This window comes from Bubalus bubalis, chromosome 3 (assembly GCF_019923935.1).
Source record: "Bubalus bubalis isolate 160015118507 breed Murrah chromosome 3, NDDB_SH_1, whole genome shotgun sequence".
In the NCBI taxonomy this organism is placed as follows: Eukaryota; Metazoa; Chordata; class Mammalia; order Artiodactyla; family Bovidae; genus Bubalus; species Bubalus bubalis.
Window position 1 is genome coordinate 33,459,308 of NC_059159.1, and position 12,526 is coordinate 33,471,833.

The window sequence follows — 12,526 nt, forward strand, 5'->3', positions numbered from 1 at the left end:
GGGGCCTTCCTCAGCATGACCTGGAGAGCCTTAGGAAGCTCACATGCCCAAGTCCAGCCCCCAGAGATTCTGACTTAATGGGGTCTGGGTTAAGAAACCTCGGCTAGATCAGCTACTTCAGGAGAAGTGTTTGAGCATCCCTGGGCCCCTGGCTGCAGCTTCAGTCACTGCTCTTTTGAGAGGCTCCTCATTCCCTCCAGAACCACTCCTCCCCTGTCACACACCCACACCTGCTGGCTCTGCATCCTCTTCTTGCTCTTTGCAGTCGCTGTTCAGGGAATATCTGTGTGCTCTCGGATCCATCTCTTCACTTCAAAATTCTATCACCCTAGGTTCTTTCCCCTACCCCCTGGAACTCTGAATGGTTAGTACGCATGCAGGTTTCCTTTAGAATCTGGAGTGCACTAGATGGGGGAACCTCACAGATGGTACTCAAGCCTAGAGATTTGATTGGTCTGGGGCAGGGGCAAGGCTGGGACCTTTTCTTGCTGGCTTTTACATTCTCCGCTTGCCTTTTTTTTTTTTTTCCTCCACCTCTGAGGCATTTTATTTGTATGTATTACATCCCTAGGCTTCCCTGGTGGCTCAGACGGTAAAGCGTCTCCCTACAATGCAGGAGACCGGAGTTCCATTCCCTGGGTCGGGAAGATCCTCTGGAGAAGGAAATGGCAACCCACTCTAGTACTCTTGCCTGCAAAATCCCATGGACGGAAGAACGTGGTAGGCTATAGTCCATGGGGTCGCAAAGAGTCAGACACAACTGAGTGACTTCACTTTGACTTACATCCCTAGAAAAAGAATCCAAGGATTTTTCCCTCCTGTGCATTTTTGTCTTGCTTCTTCATGGTCCACGATGCCAGCTGAGGTTGTCAATAAAATGAAACCAAACTGACGGGATGGGAGCAGGTTATTCTGCCATTTTTCTAGATCTATGAGTTGCACGTCAAATCTGGGGCTGATCACTCCATGCTTATTTAGCCTGCCTGTGAGGTTCACAACAATTTTCCCAGCCCTGTGATCATCAGTGATTTCAAATTCGCCAATGTAACCATGCTTCATCATCACAGTTAGAAACCTGACGATGACTTTGGAACATGGCCTAAAAGGACCTGGCGTTTGTCTCTCTTTTCGGCATTGTTGATATTCGAGAGCATCAGCTAGGACATTCATGCGCACCATTCTGGCCGCATGGAAAGATGGCAGAAACAGCTGTCCTCACTTTTTATTTGAACATTTTCAAACTCACAGAATGCAGACTTACCCTTTCCTTAGAGCGAACCTATTGTTACTTTTAAAATTTAGTGTATTTATCTGGTTGCATTTATCTTTCTTGCTATGCACAGGCTTTGTCTAGTTGTGGCAAAGGGGGCGTCTGCTCTTCACTGCAGTGCATGGGCTTCTTGTGGCGGCTTCTGTTGTTGTGGAACACGGGTTCTAGGGCGTGTGGACTTTAGTGGCTAAGCATGGGCTTTAGTTGCTCTGAGGCGTGTGGAATTTTCCTGGACCAGGGATTGAACTCGTGTCCCCTGCATTGGCAGGCAGATTCTTACCCACTGAACCACCATTGGATTCTTATCCAATATCAGACCACTGGACCAGTATTGTTACATCTTTGCTGTATTTGCTTTACCTGTGAGTATACTTTTTTTTTTTTTCCTTTGGCTGAACCATTTGAAGTTCCTGTGTAAGATTCTATCTCCCTAAGATACTTCAGCACAAAATATCTAGAAATAAGATCACTTTTTCTGCATAGCCAAAATCACATTTTCACACCTAAGCAAAGTAGCAGTAATTGCTTAAGTACCATCTAGCTTCCAGTTTATGTTCGGATGTTCTGTTTGTCCCCTCTTCAGGTTTGTTCTTTCTCCCTCCCCTCCCTTCTGTTCTCTTTTCCATTCTAGGATCTAACCAAGGCCCATGTGTTACATTTGGTTCCATCTCTGCTGTCTCTTTTCCCCTAAAACACATTTAAAAATTTTTTTGATTCACTTTGAGCTATCTAGGCCAGTCCTTGCAGAATCCTACTTCCTGGGTTTGACTGATTGCCCCTTCATGGTGTCACTCCCTTGCTTCTGTCTCTGCTTTCTGCAGCTGTGGACAGAGGCTTGAATAGACAGGTGAGGCAGCCGGCAGGGCCATTCCCGGGGGTGCTGCGTGGTGCATCCTGAGTCTGCTCGTTGCAGGCTGGCCGACTGTCCGGTATCACTGGTGCTGCTTCCTCGCCTGGTGAAAGCAGTGACTGTCTTCTTCCCTAAAACTCTTTCCCCCAGTGGTTTTAGCACCACTGATGATCCTTGCCTGGATCATTTATTTTATTAGCAGTGGCAAGGTGATAATGTCCCTCTTTTTCTCTCATTCTGTCTACATATATGACCAGCATCCTTCTTTAAAGAGGAAGAGCTTTTCTTCCTTGCTGCCACACCCTGCCCAACCTGTCTCACCTTAGGACTCACAGATTATTTCTTACTCAATGTGTTGGTATTTCAATAAGGTCATTTTTTCAGATGCTCTAAATGATTCAGATGAACAGGTCCAGTTCAAATTAACATGGGAGTTTTCTTACCTTCTTGTATTTTATACTCACTTTTTTTTTTCCTCTTAGGGTGAAAATCTTGGTTCTTGTAAGATGAATGTATTTATTTAGTCATTTGCATTATCTAAAAACATACAGCTGTTTCCAATTTTAACCCAGATTGCAACTAATAATTAACCTACTGGGAAAGGTGCCCAATTTATACTTCTCTCTATGCTTTGAATACATCTCATGAAGAATGTACAGAGTACTTTTCAAAATTGAGAGGAATTATTCTTTTCTAAGTGTGGTTATTAATTTGATATGCATTGGGTTTATTTGTGCTTTTATAAATTGATTTTAGGAATTGCCTTTTTCCTTTTTCTTAAAAGTTATTTTTGAATAAGTCATTGGCATGGTTTAAAAGTCAAAACCATTGTAAGAAAGTATATGGTTTCCATTTGCTGTCTGTGGAGTGCGGGGAACTATTTTCTTAGTTTCTGGTTTATCTTTATTAGGTTTCTTTTTGCAAAACTGAGCAAATACATATAGATATTCTTCTATCTGCTTTCTTACATGAAAGTTAGAATTCTGTATACAATGTTCTGGACCTTTCTTTTTTCACGGACAATATATCCTAGAAATTACTCCATCTCAGCTTATAGAGTTCATTCTAATTTTTTTTAACTCAAAAAATTACTTTTGGCTGCACTGGGTCTTCACTGCTGTGTGTGGGCTTTCTCTAGCTGCAGTGCACTGTCTCCTTATTCCAGTGACTTCTCTTGTTGCAGCTCATGGGCTCAGAAGTTTCTGCTCTCGGGCTTAGTTGCTCTGCAGAATGTGGAGTCTTCCCAAGCCAGACATTGAACCCATGTCCCCTGCATTGGCAGGTGGATTCTTAACCCCTGGACCACCAGGGAAGTTCTTCTTTTTTATGGCTGCCTCTCCATAAAGCTACATATTCTACCATGGGGATAGAGCGTAATGTGTTCAATAAGCTTTCTGCTGATCGATATTGGGGCTACTTTTCAGCTTTTGCTGTAATAATCGTGCCACAGTAGATAGCCCAGCACTTGCAGTGTTTTGGTATTTGTGGACGTACATCTTAGGAGCTGATTCCTAGAAGTGGTTTGATAAGTCAAAGGGAAACTGCATATTTAGATGTCCCCCCCCTCCATAAATTCCCCTCCACAGCAGTTGCTATGCTATTTTTCACCCACTAGAAAATTATGAGAGTGTGTGTTTTATCAAACCTTCCAACAGAATGTTTTGCGCAGCATTTGGATTTATTCCATTCTAATTAGTGAGAAATTGTGGTTTTAATATGCTTTTCTCTTGAAATAATGATGAGCATTTTTTCACACGTTTAAAGACCACCTGTATATCTCTTTGTGTGAATTTTCTACTTGTTTACTTGCCATTTATTTCCATATGAGGGTTTTTTAAAAAGTCCTTTTCTTAGCTTTTAAAAATTATTTATATATTAAAGACATTGGCTCTTTGTGATGCAAATAGCAAATATTTTCTCCCAATTTGTCCTTTGTTACTTTTTTTCCCCTTTTTTTGCCATGGAGTTCTTGTTCCTTGCTATGATATTGTCTTTATTTATTTATTTTTTTTTACGCTCTGAATTTTGAGTCAGAGTTGGCCTCTCCCACCCCAAAATTGGAAAGGAATTCACCCATGCTTTCTTTCAGTACTCGTTTCATTTCTTTACACTTGGGTGTGATACACTCGTCGTTTAATATGTGGTATGTGTGTGGTATGAGGTATGGATCCAAATTTATCTTTTTCCAAATGGCCATCCAGTTGTCACTCTGCCACTTATTAAGGAATCTATCTTTGCTCTGATGACTTGAGATGCCCCCTTCATCCTGAATCAAATTTCCAAATGTATTTAGGCCTCTTCAGTAAGAGGCCTTTCTAGTACGTTCCTTTGGTCAGTCTGTCTCTTCAAGCATCAGTACAACCTTCTGCATTATGTAGACTTTATCATGTATGTTTTAATATCTGATAAGATGTCCTGCCTTTTACTTTTCCGTTTTCAGGGTTTTCGTTTTCTTTACTTTGTATGCATGAAATTTAGAATTACTATATAGCTCCAGAAAAAAAGTTGGTATTTTTTATTGAGATTGCATTAAATTCATATATTAATTTGGATATAACTGAAATCTTTATGATGTTGAATCATCCTATCCAATAGCAAGGAAAACCTACACATTTGTCTTTTTGTATTATTTTAAGGTTTTGCCCGTATCTTGTTAAATTTGTTCTTTAGTATTTTATCTTATTTGCTGCTAAAGGAGACCTTTCTTCCATAGGAGCTCATATCTTCCAGTTGGTTATGCAAAATTTATTTTTTTTGAACAGTTCCTTGTATGATTCTAAGGTACAGCCAAATTTGAGAAGCACAACTCGATTTTTTATTTATTGAGGTATAGCTGATTTAGAATGTTGTTAGTTTCAGATGTACAGCAAAGTGATTCAGAGATATATACACATACACACATATTTTTCAGATTCTTTTCCATTATAGGTTAGTACAAGATACTGAATATTGTTCCCCATGCTATACAGTAGGTCCTTATTGTTTGTTTAGAGTGGTGTGTATCTATTAATCATAAACTCCTAAGTTATTCCTCTCCCACCTCTCTCCATTGATAACCATAGGTTTGTTTTCTATGTATATGAGTCTTTTTCTGTTTTGTAAATAAGTTCGTTGGTATCATTTTTTAGATGCCACATGTAAGTGATACTACATGATATTTGTCTTTGTCTAACTTACTTCACTTACTAATCTCGAGGTCCATCCGTTTTGCTGTAAGTCGCACTGTTTCGTCCTTTTGTTTGGCTACTAACCCACTGTGCATAATGTACTGCATCTTCCTTATCCATCCGTCTGTCAGTGGACACTTAGGTTGCTTCCATGTCTTGGCTACTGTAAATAGCACTGCTGTGAACACTGGGGAGCATATCTTTCTGAATTCCAGTTTTGTCCAGGTACATGTCTAGGAGCAGGATTGGTGGATCATACGGCAGCTCTGTTTTCAGGTTTTTGAGGGCCCTCCATATTGCTCTCCACATTGGCTGCGCCAGTTTACTTTCCTGCTAACAGTGTAGTAGGGTTCTCTTTTCGCCACCCCCTCTCCAACATTTGTTATTTGTAGACGCTTTGATGATGGCCATTCTGACCAGTGTGAGGTGACGCCTCACCGGAGTTCTGATTTGCATTTCTTTAGTAATGAGTGGTGTTGAACATCTTTTTATGTGCCTGTTGGCCATCTGCGTGTCTTCTTTGGAGAAATGTCTGTTTAGGTGTTCTGCCTGTTTTTTGACTAGGTAATTTGGGACTTTTTGATATTGAGCTGTATGAGCTGTTTGTATATTTTATAAATTAAGCTCTTGTCAATTGTCTTGTTTGCAAGTGTTTTCTCTCATTTGGTAGGTTGTCTTTTTGTTTATGATTTCCTTTGCTGTGCAAAAGCTTATAAATCTGATTAGGTCCCATGTGTTTATTTTTGCTTTTATTTATTTTGCCTTGGGAAATTGACCTAAGAAAACACTGCTACAATTTATGTCAGAATGTTTTGCCTATGTTCTCTTCCAGGAGTTTTATGGTGTCATGTCTTATATTTAAGTCTTTAAGCCATTTTGAGTTTGTTTTTATGAATGGTGTGAGGGAGTGTTCTACCTTCATCAATTTATATATGGCTGTCCAGCTTTCCCAGCATCACTTGCTAAAGAGACTGTCTTTTCTCCATTATGTATTCTTGCCTCCTTTGTTGAAGATTGACCATAAGTGTGTGGCTTAACTCCTGAGCTCTCTATTCTGTTCCACTGATGTAAGTGTCTGGTTTTGTGCCAGTATCATGCTGTGTTGATTACTGTAGCTTTGAAGTATCGTCTGAAGTCTGGGAGAGCTACGCCTCCTGATTTCTTCTTTTTTTCTCAGGATTGCCTTGGCAATTCTGGGTCTTTTGTGGTTCCATATAAACTTTAGGACTATTTGTTCTAGTTCTGTGAAAAATGTCATGGGTAATTTGATAGGGATGGTATTAAATCCATAGATTAGCTTTGGGTAGTATGGCCATTTTAACAGTATTAGTTCTTCCAATCCAAGAGCATGAAATATCTTTCCATTTCTTTGAGTCATCTTCCGTTTCCTTTATCAGTGTTTTATTCTCAGTGTAAATGTCTTTCACCTCCTTGGTCAGGTTTGTTCCTAGGCGTCTTTTTATGTGATTTTAAAAGGGACTGTCTTCTCATTTTCTCTTTCTGGCATTTCATTACTGGTATAAATAAATGCAGCAGATTTGTGACTGTTAATCTTGTATCTTGCTACCTTGCTGAATTCGTTTATCAGTTCTAATAATTTTGTATGGAATCTTCAGAGTTTTCTATATAGAGTTATCATGTCATCTGCATTATATGCAGATGACATGCATTATATGCATATAATACCTCTTCTCTTCCAACTTGGATCCATTTTATTTTCTATCTAATTGCTGTAGCTAGGACTTATAGTATGATATTAAATAGAAGTGGTCAGAATCCTTGTCCTGTTTCAGATTTTAGCAGGAACACTTTCAGCTTTTCATCATTGAGTATTATGTTGACTGTGGGCTTGTCATAAAAAGTTTTTATTGTATTGAGATATGTTCCCTCTATACCCACTTTGGTGAGGGTTTTTATCACGAATGGACATTGACTTTCATCAGATGCTTTTTTTGCAACTATTGAGATGATCGTGTGGGTTTTGTCTTTTCTTTTGTTCACATTTTTTTGTGTATGTTGAGCCATCCTTGTGACCCTAGGATGAATCCTTGTGACCCTAGGATAATCCTGGTGTATGATCACTTTTCTTATGTGCTGTGGAATTAGGGTTTGTCAGTATTTTGTTGAGGATTTTTTCCATCTCTATTCATTAAACAGTGGCCTGTAATTTTCTTTTCTGGTGGTGTCTTTGTCTGGTTTTGTATCAGGGAGACAATAGCTTCATAGGATGTCTTTGGGAATGTTCCCTCCTCTTCAGTCTTCTGGAAGAGTTTGAGAAGGATGGATGTACATTCTTCTTTGTATGTTTGGTGGAACTCCCCAGTGAAGCTGCCCAGCCCTAGACTTTTGTTTGCAGTGAGTTTTGTTGTTTTCACAGGGAGTTTTTAAAATTACAGATCCTATTTCCCCTCCAGTGATGGGTCTGTTCAATTTCTTATTGATTCAGCTTTGCAGGCTATAAATTTCTAGAACTGTATCCATTTCTAGGTTGTCAAGTTTGTGGGGATATCTTCACTTACTCTATTCTCTTATGGCATCTTTGTATTTCTGCAGGATTGGTTATTTCTCCCCTTTCATTTCTTAGTCCATTCTGAAGGAGATCAGCCCTGGGATTTCTTTGGAAGGAATGATGCTAAAGCTGAAACTGTAGTACTTTGGCCACCTCATGCGAAGAGTTGACTCATTGGAAAAGACTCTGATGCTGGGAGGGATTGGGGGCAAGAGGAGAAGGGGACTACAGAGGATGAGATGGCTGGATGGCATCACTGACTCGATGGACCTGAGTCTGAGTGAACTCCGGGAGATGGTGATGGACAGGGAGGCCTGGCGTGCTGCGATTCATGGGGTTGCAAAGAGTCAGACATGACTGAGCGACTGATCTGATCTGATTTGGGTCCTTTCTCTTGAAAAACACAACACAACTTTAAATGAAAAGTCAGTGTTATCCTTCAATTTAAGGGTTATGGCTTAAATTAATCAGCTATCATTCCTCAGATTGACCACCTTTCTTCCAAGTTCTCTATTATCATGGAGCTGTTTGTTCTCCATTTCCTTCCAGAGGTGACCTACAGGTGACCTTTGACCTTTACCTTCCACACTCCTGTGCACCAGGTGGACTAGTTTTCATGCCTCCTTCTCTATAGCATTGTTCAGCCCACGTGTGCTACTCTTCGTTTCTGTCCCCAAATCCCCTGGCAAAGCCCTGGGTCATGCCTTCTCTTTATAACCTCCTTCCCCTTGGAATGCCTGTCTTCTCCTGTCCCTCTCAAAGCATTCTTCCCTGCTTCCATCATGTTGCTCCAGTCTGCCAACCACAAGGGCCCATCAATCTTCTGAATCACACGCAGACTCTTGACAGCGGCTGCAGCTGCCCCACCTCGGGTACAGGGCTCATCTCTTCTTTGCCAGGGACTGTCTCTCAAACCTTCTCTCACTCTCATCTTTAGTCTTCTCCTCTGGCTTTCAGCGTGTACGGAATCCTCTCTTTACCTGGTCCCCTTTTAGCAGCAGCTGTTGGTGGCTAAGTGGTAAAGAATCTGCCAATGCAAGAGACGCAGGTTTGACCCCTGAGTCGGGAAGACCCCCTGAAGGAGGAAGTGGCACCCCACTCCAGTGTTCTTGCCTGGAGAATGCCACGCACAGAGGAGCCAGATAGGCTCCAGTCCACGGGGTCACAAAGAGTCGGAGCACGCGTGAGCATCCTTTCACCTACAGATAGATGTTTGACATTTTCAAGAAGTTTGCTCTGATGGACTTCACAAACTTCTGGCTCATGTCATAATTCTAGAACCACCCATCCCCCGAACTCCTCTCATGTAGTTAGTGAGGTGGTTTGTAGCACGGCTTTGGTATCCAGTCCAGCCGCACTGTTACCCTGGATATTCAACACCGTGCTTCATCTTCTCCGTATGTTTGACATTGTGCATAATGGAAAGGTGGGGAAAGTGGGTGTTTGCTGAATTGAATTAAAGGAGTATTATGGACTCTCTCAGCTTTAATTTCCACCTGGGATTCTGGACAACAGTTCAGGACCCCTGCCCTTCACCTCAGGGGCGGGGAAGGGTCTTAGCTCAGAATAACTGACTTCGCTGCTTCCAGTGACACCTGACCCATCTCGAGCGGGATGTGGAGAAGGCACTTGACTCCAGAGGCATCTGCTCCTGAGGCTGACTTCCTAGTCTGATCAGGTGCCACCCCAAGGAGACCCGCGTCCACATGTGAAGCAGACATCACACAGGAGTGGAGGAAAACCACTCAGAAGGAAGCCAACATCTGAGGAGGGGACTCAGCTGCTTGCTCTCCAGTTAGTGCCTCCTGAGCTGCCTGCATTCTGGAGACACACAGCACGCTCCTCCAGCGCACCCAGGAGTAGACGCAGTGCTCAGTCCAGGCTGTGCAGGTTGGTTCTTGCTGGGTGATGGCAGGAGGAACAAGGCCTCCTCCTGTTCCCATAAAGTTGGCTAATAATACACTGCTATGCCATCTGTCCCCTGCTGATCAGAGAAGGGTTTCACACCAGCCGCAGAGCCAGTTAGCCCTGAAAGCAGCCTGTTTCAGCATCCCGAGGCTCCCTCTTGGGATGGAAATCTTTTAAAACACACACACATGTCCCTTCTCCCTGATCACCTCAGTAAAACATATCTAATGTGAATCTACTCAACAACACCAAGATAACCAGTAGTGCCGTGTGTAACGCGTGGAAACCTTCAGATAGAAAAGAAAACATAAAATCTACAATGTGCTAAACACAGCATCAGGTGTGCCTGACATTTTATTAACCTATTGATGCATATAACCAGTCTGCAAGGCAACTATATTGTCTCCATCTTTGTGCTCAGTCGTGTCCAACTCTTTATGACCCCCTGGACATCAGGCTCCTCTGTCCATGGAATTTTCCAGGCAAGAATATTAGAGTCAGAGGTTGCCATTTCCTCCTCCAGGGGATCTTCCCAGCCTAGGGATCAAACCAATGGCTCCTGTATCAGCAGGCAGATTCTTTACCTTGAGCCCTCCGGAAAGCCCTCACCCGCATATCACAGATGAGAAAACAGAGGCTCAGAGAAGTTAGGTACAATGCCCGCCATCACACAGTGAATCAGGGGGAGCTGTGGGGTACACACCCTGGCCCATCTGACTCCAAAATTCCACAGCCTGCAGCTGCTGCTATCTGTGCAGTTCTTTCCTCCAACAGGTAAGTTTCCAAACGGCTGTGCTTTTTTTCTTTTTGCCACACTGTGCAGCTTGCAGGATCTTAGTTCCCTGACCAGGGATTGCCCTGCACCCTCAGCAGTGAAAGCACAGAGTCCCAACCCATGGACCACCAGGGAAGTCCCCAAATGGCCATACCTTTCAATCCCTGACTCCCGGTTTTAGAACTGTGCTCTCTGCCGCGGTTTTGTTGGCACCTCCATCCTTGGGTTTCCAAAGAGCAGGGCTCTCTGCCTGACCCTGAGACTCCTCCTGTGCCCTCAGGCAGTCCTTCCGCCCCTCCTGCCTCCCAGCTCCTCCTGAGCAAAAGCAGCTTGACCAGCCAGCCACCTGTGAGACCTCCGAGCTGAACACTCTCTGCCTGCATGAGGAAGGAGCGTGATCAGAGAGGAAGACAGGCTATGTGACCTGCAAAACCTGGAGGAGGCCAGGAGCATCTCAGAGCTAGAGTTGGGTTCAATTAATGTGACCTGGGACTGTTTTACAAGGAACTCAAACCCTGTATGGAAAACATCCTTGCAGTTTCCCCAGAGTTGGGTGTGGAAGTGGTTATACAGAGAGACAGGTAAACTGGTGACAAGAAGCTGTAAAGAGCAAACTGAGCCTGATTCTGCTGCCCCAGAACCCCTCCCAACCACAGCTCCAGCGGCAGGGAGGGACCACCAGCACCACCCCTACCTGAGGCCGCCCTGCTCTGCCAATGCCTGAGGTGTGGCCAGGGCTCCTCACACTGTCCCTCAGCCCACAGGGCTGGCTCACACCTCTGCTCCGCAGGTGACCTGTACCTGTCCTGACCAGGCCTCCCAAGGAGATGGCCAGCCAGTGGACAAAGATGTGGACTCTGATGTGTCACTGGGCAGGCAGGACGGGACCTCAAGGAGACCACCCCCTTTCAGACACAGACGGACCCTTTAGGAGCACTGGGCTGTCTTCTTGGATGAGGAGGGTCTCTAGGGATGGGGGTCTCAGCCCAGCTGGAGCAGGGAGGTGGGGGTGGACACGCTGCGAGCCCATGGCAGGCTGAGGGGTGCAGGCTTCCTGTATTTTTTTCCCTTCAGCCACGTGCCTGCCCGGCCTTCACAGAGCAGGCGGTTCACCAAGTGTGCTTTGACCTAAAATCACCTGAATCTCAAAAACGGTCGGCTCACCATTATCCTGGGAACCGTTGTGGGTAAAGGCCGCGTCTCCCTTCCTTTTGTGCCCTCTTGAGGTGCTCTGCACTGGGGCCAGCATACGGTGGGCGATTAATGTATGTCCCTGTGTCTTGGGGTCCACAGCCCTGCTGCCCCATCCCCGCCCACACCTCTTCCGCTTACGCGAGCGCTGTGTGTTGGGAGGGGGCAGCTCTTCCTCTCAAGGGGGAACTGGTGACAGTTAATGACCACGGGGTGCCCACCAGCCACCCTCAAAGGCTTGTCAGGAAAGGTAGGGAGAAAAGAAGCAGACGTAAAGTCGGACAGGAGCAGGCTGAGCTTCAGCCATACCTCTGGTCTCCTGGCTTTGTTCCTTCAACCCTAATTTAGAGCCACGCTCGCTGGACCCTCTCCTCCCATCCCCCCGTTTCTCTGCAGGCATGCCACCCCCAACCCCCACCCTGGCCAGCAGCTGGTCTTTCCTAATTGGTCATGTATCTTAATAACAACAGGTCTTCAAGCAGCTGTTGCTGTGGATACTGTCTGGCAGGGTGGCTCCCTGTCATTAATTTACTTGTTGGTCCTACTGGCGCTTAAGAAAGGATTAAATTAACAATGACACTAATGAGACAGAAAGTTACACAGTGAAAGGAGGAGGAGGAGGATTATAATTGTTGTCGTTCCTGGCACAAGTTTTACAATCACACAATTCTGTCACAACCCTGTGTTGTGACAAAAGTCTTGCCCAAAGTGCCAAGAGGATTTTCGTCTTTCTGTCCTCAAGTTGCACTCCTTTTCCCCACAGGATGAGATTTCTGTCCCCAGAATGCACCCTGATTTTCAAGCACGTGGCGCCTGCAGGATGGAGTTTAGGCAGGACCCCCGCGAGGCCACCCCT

The 12,526-nt window shown here is 44.3% G+C and overlaps 1 pseudogene; it reads right to left on the reverse strand.

Moving 5' to 3' along the window:
• Nucleotides 1–671: 671 nt before the first annotated feature.
• Nucleotides 672–1,182, reverse strand: LOC102404181 (annotated as a pseudogene).
• Between the last annotated feature and the right edge of the window lie 11,344 nt (nt 1,183–12,526).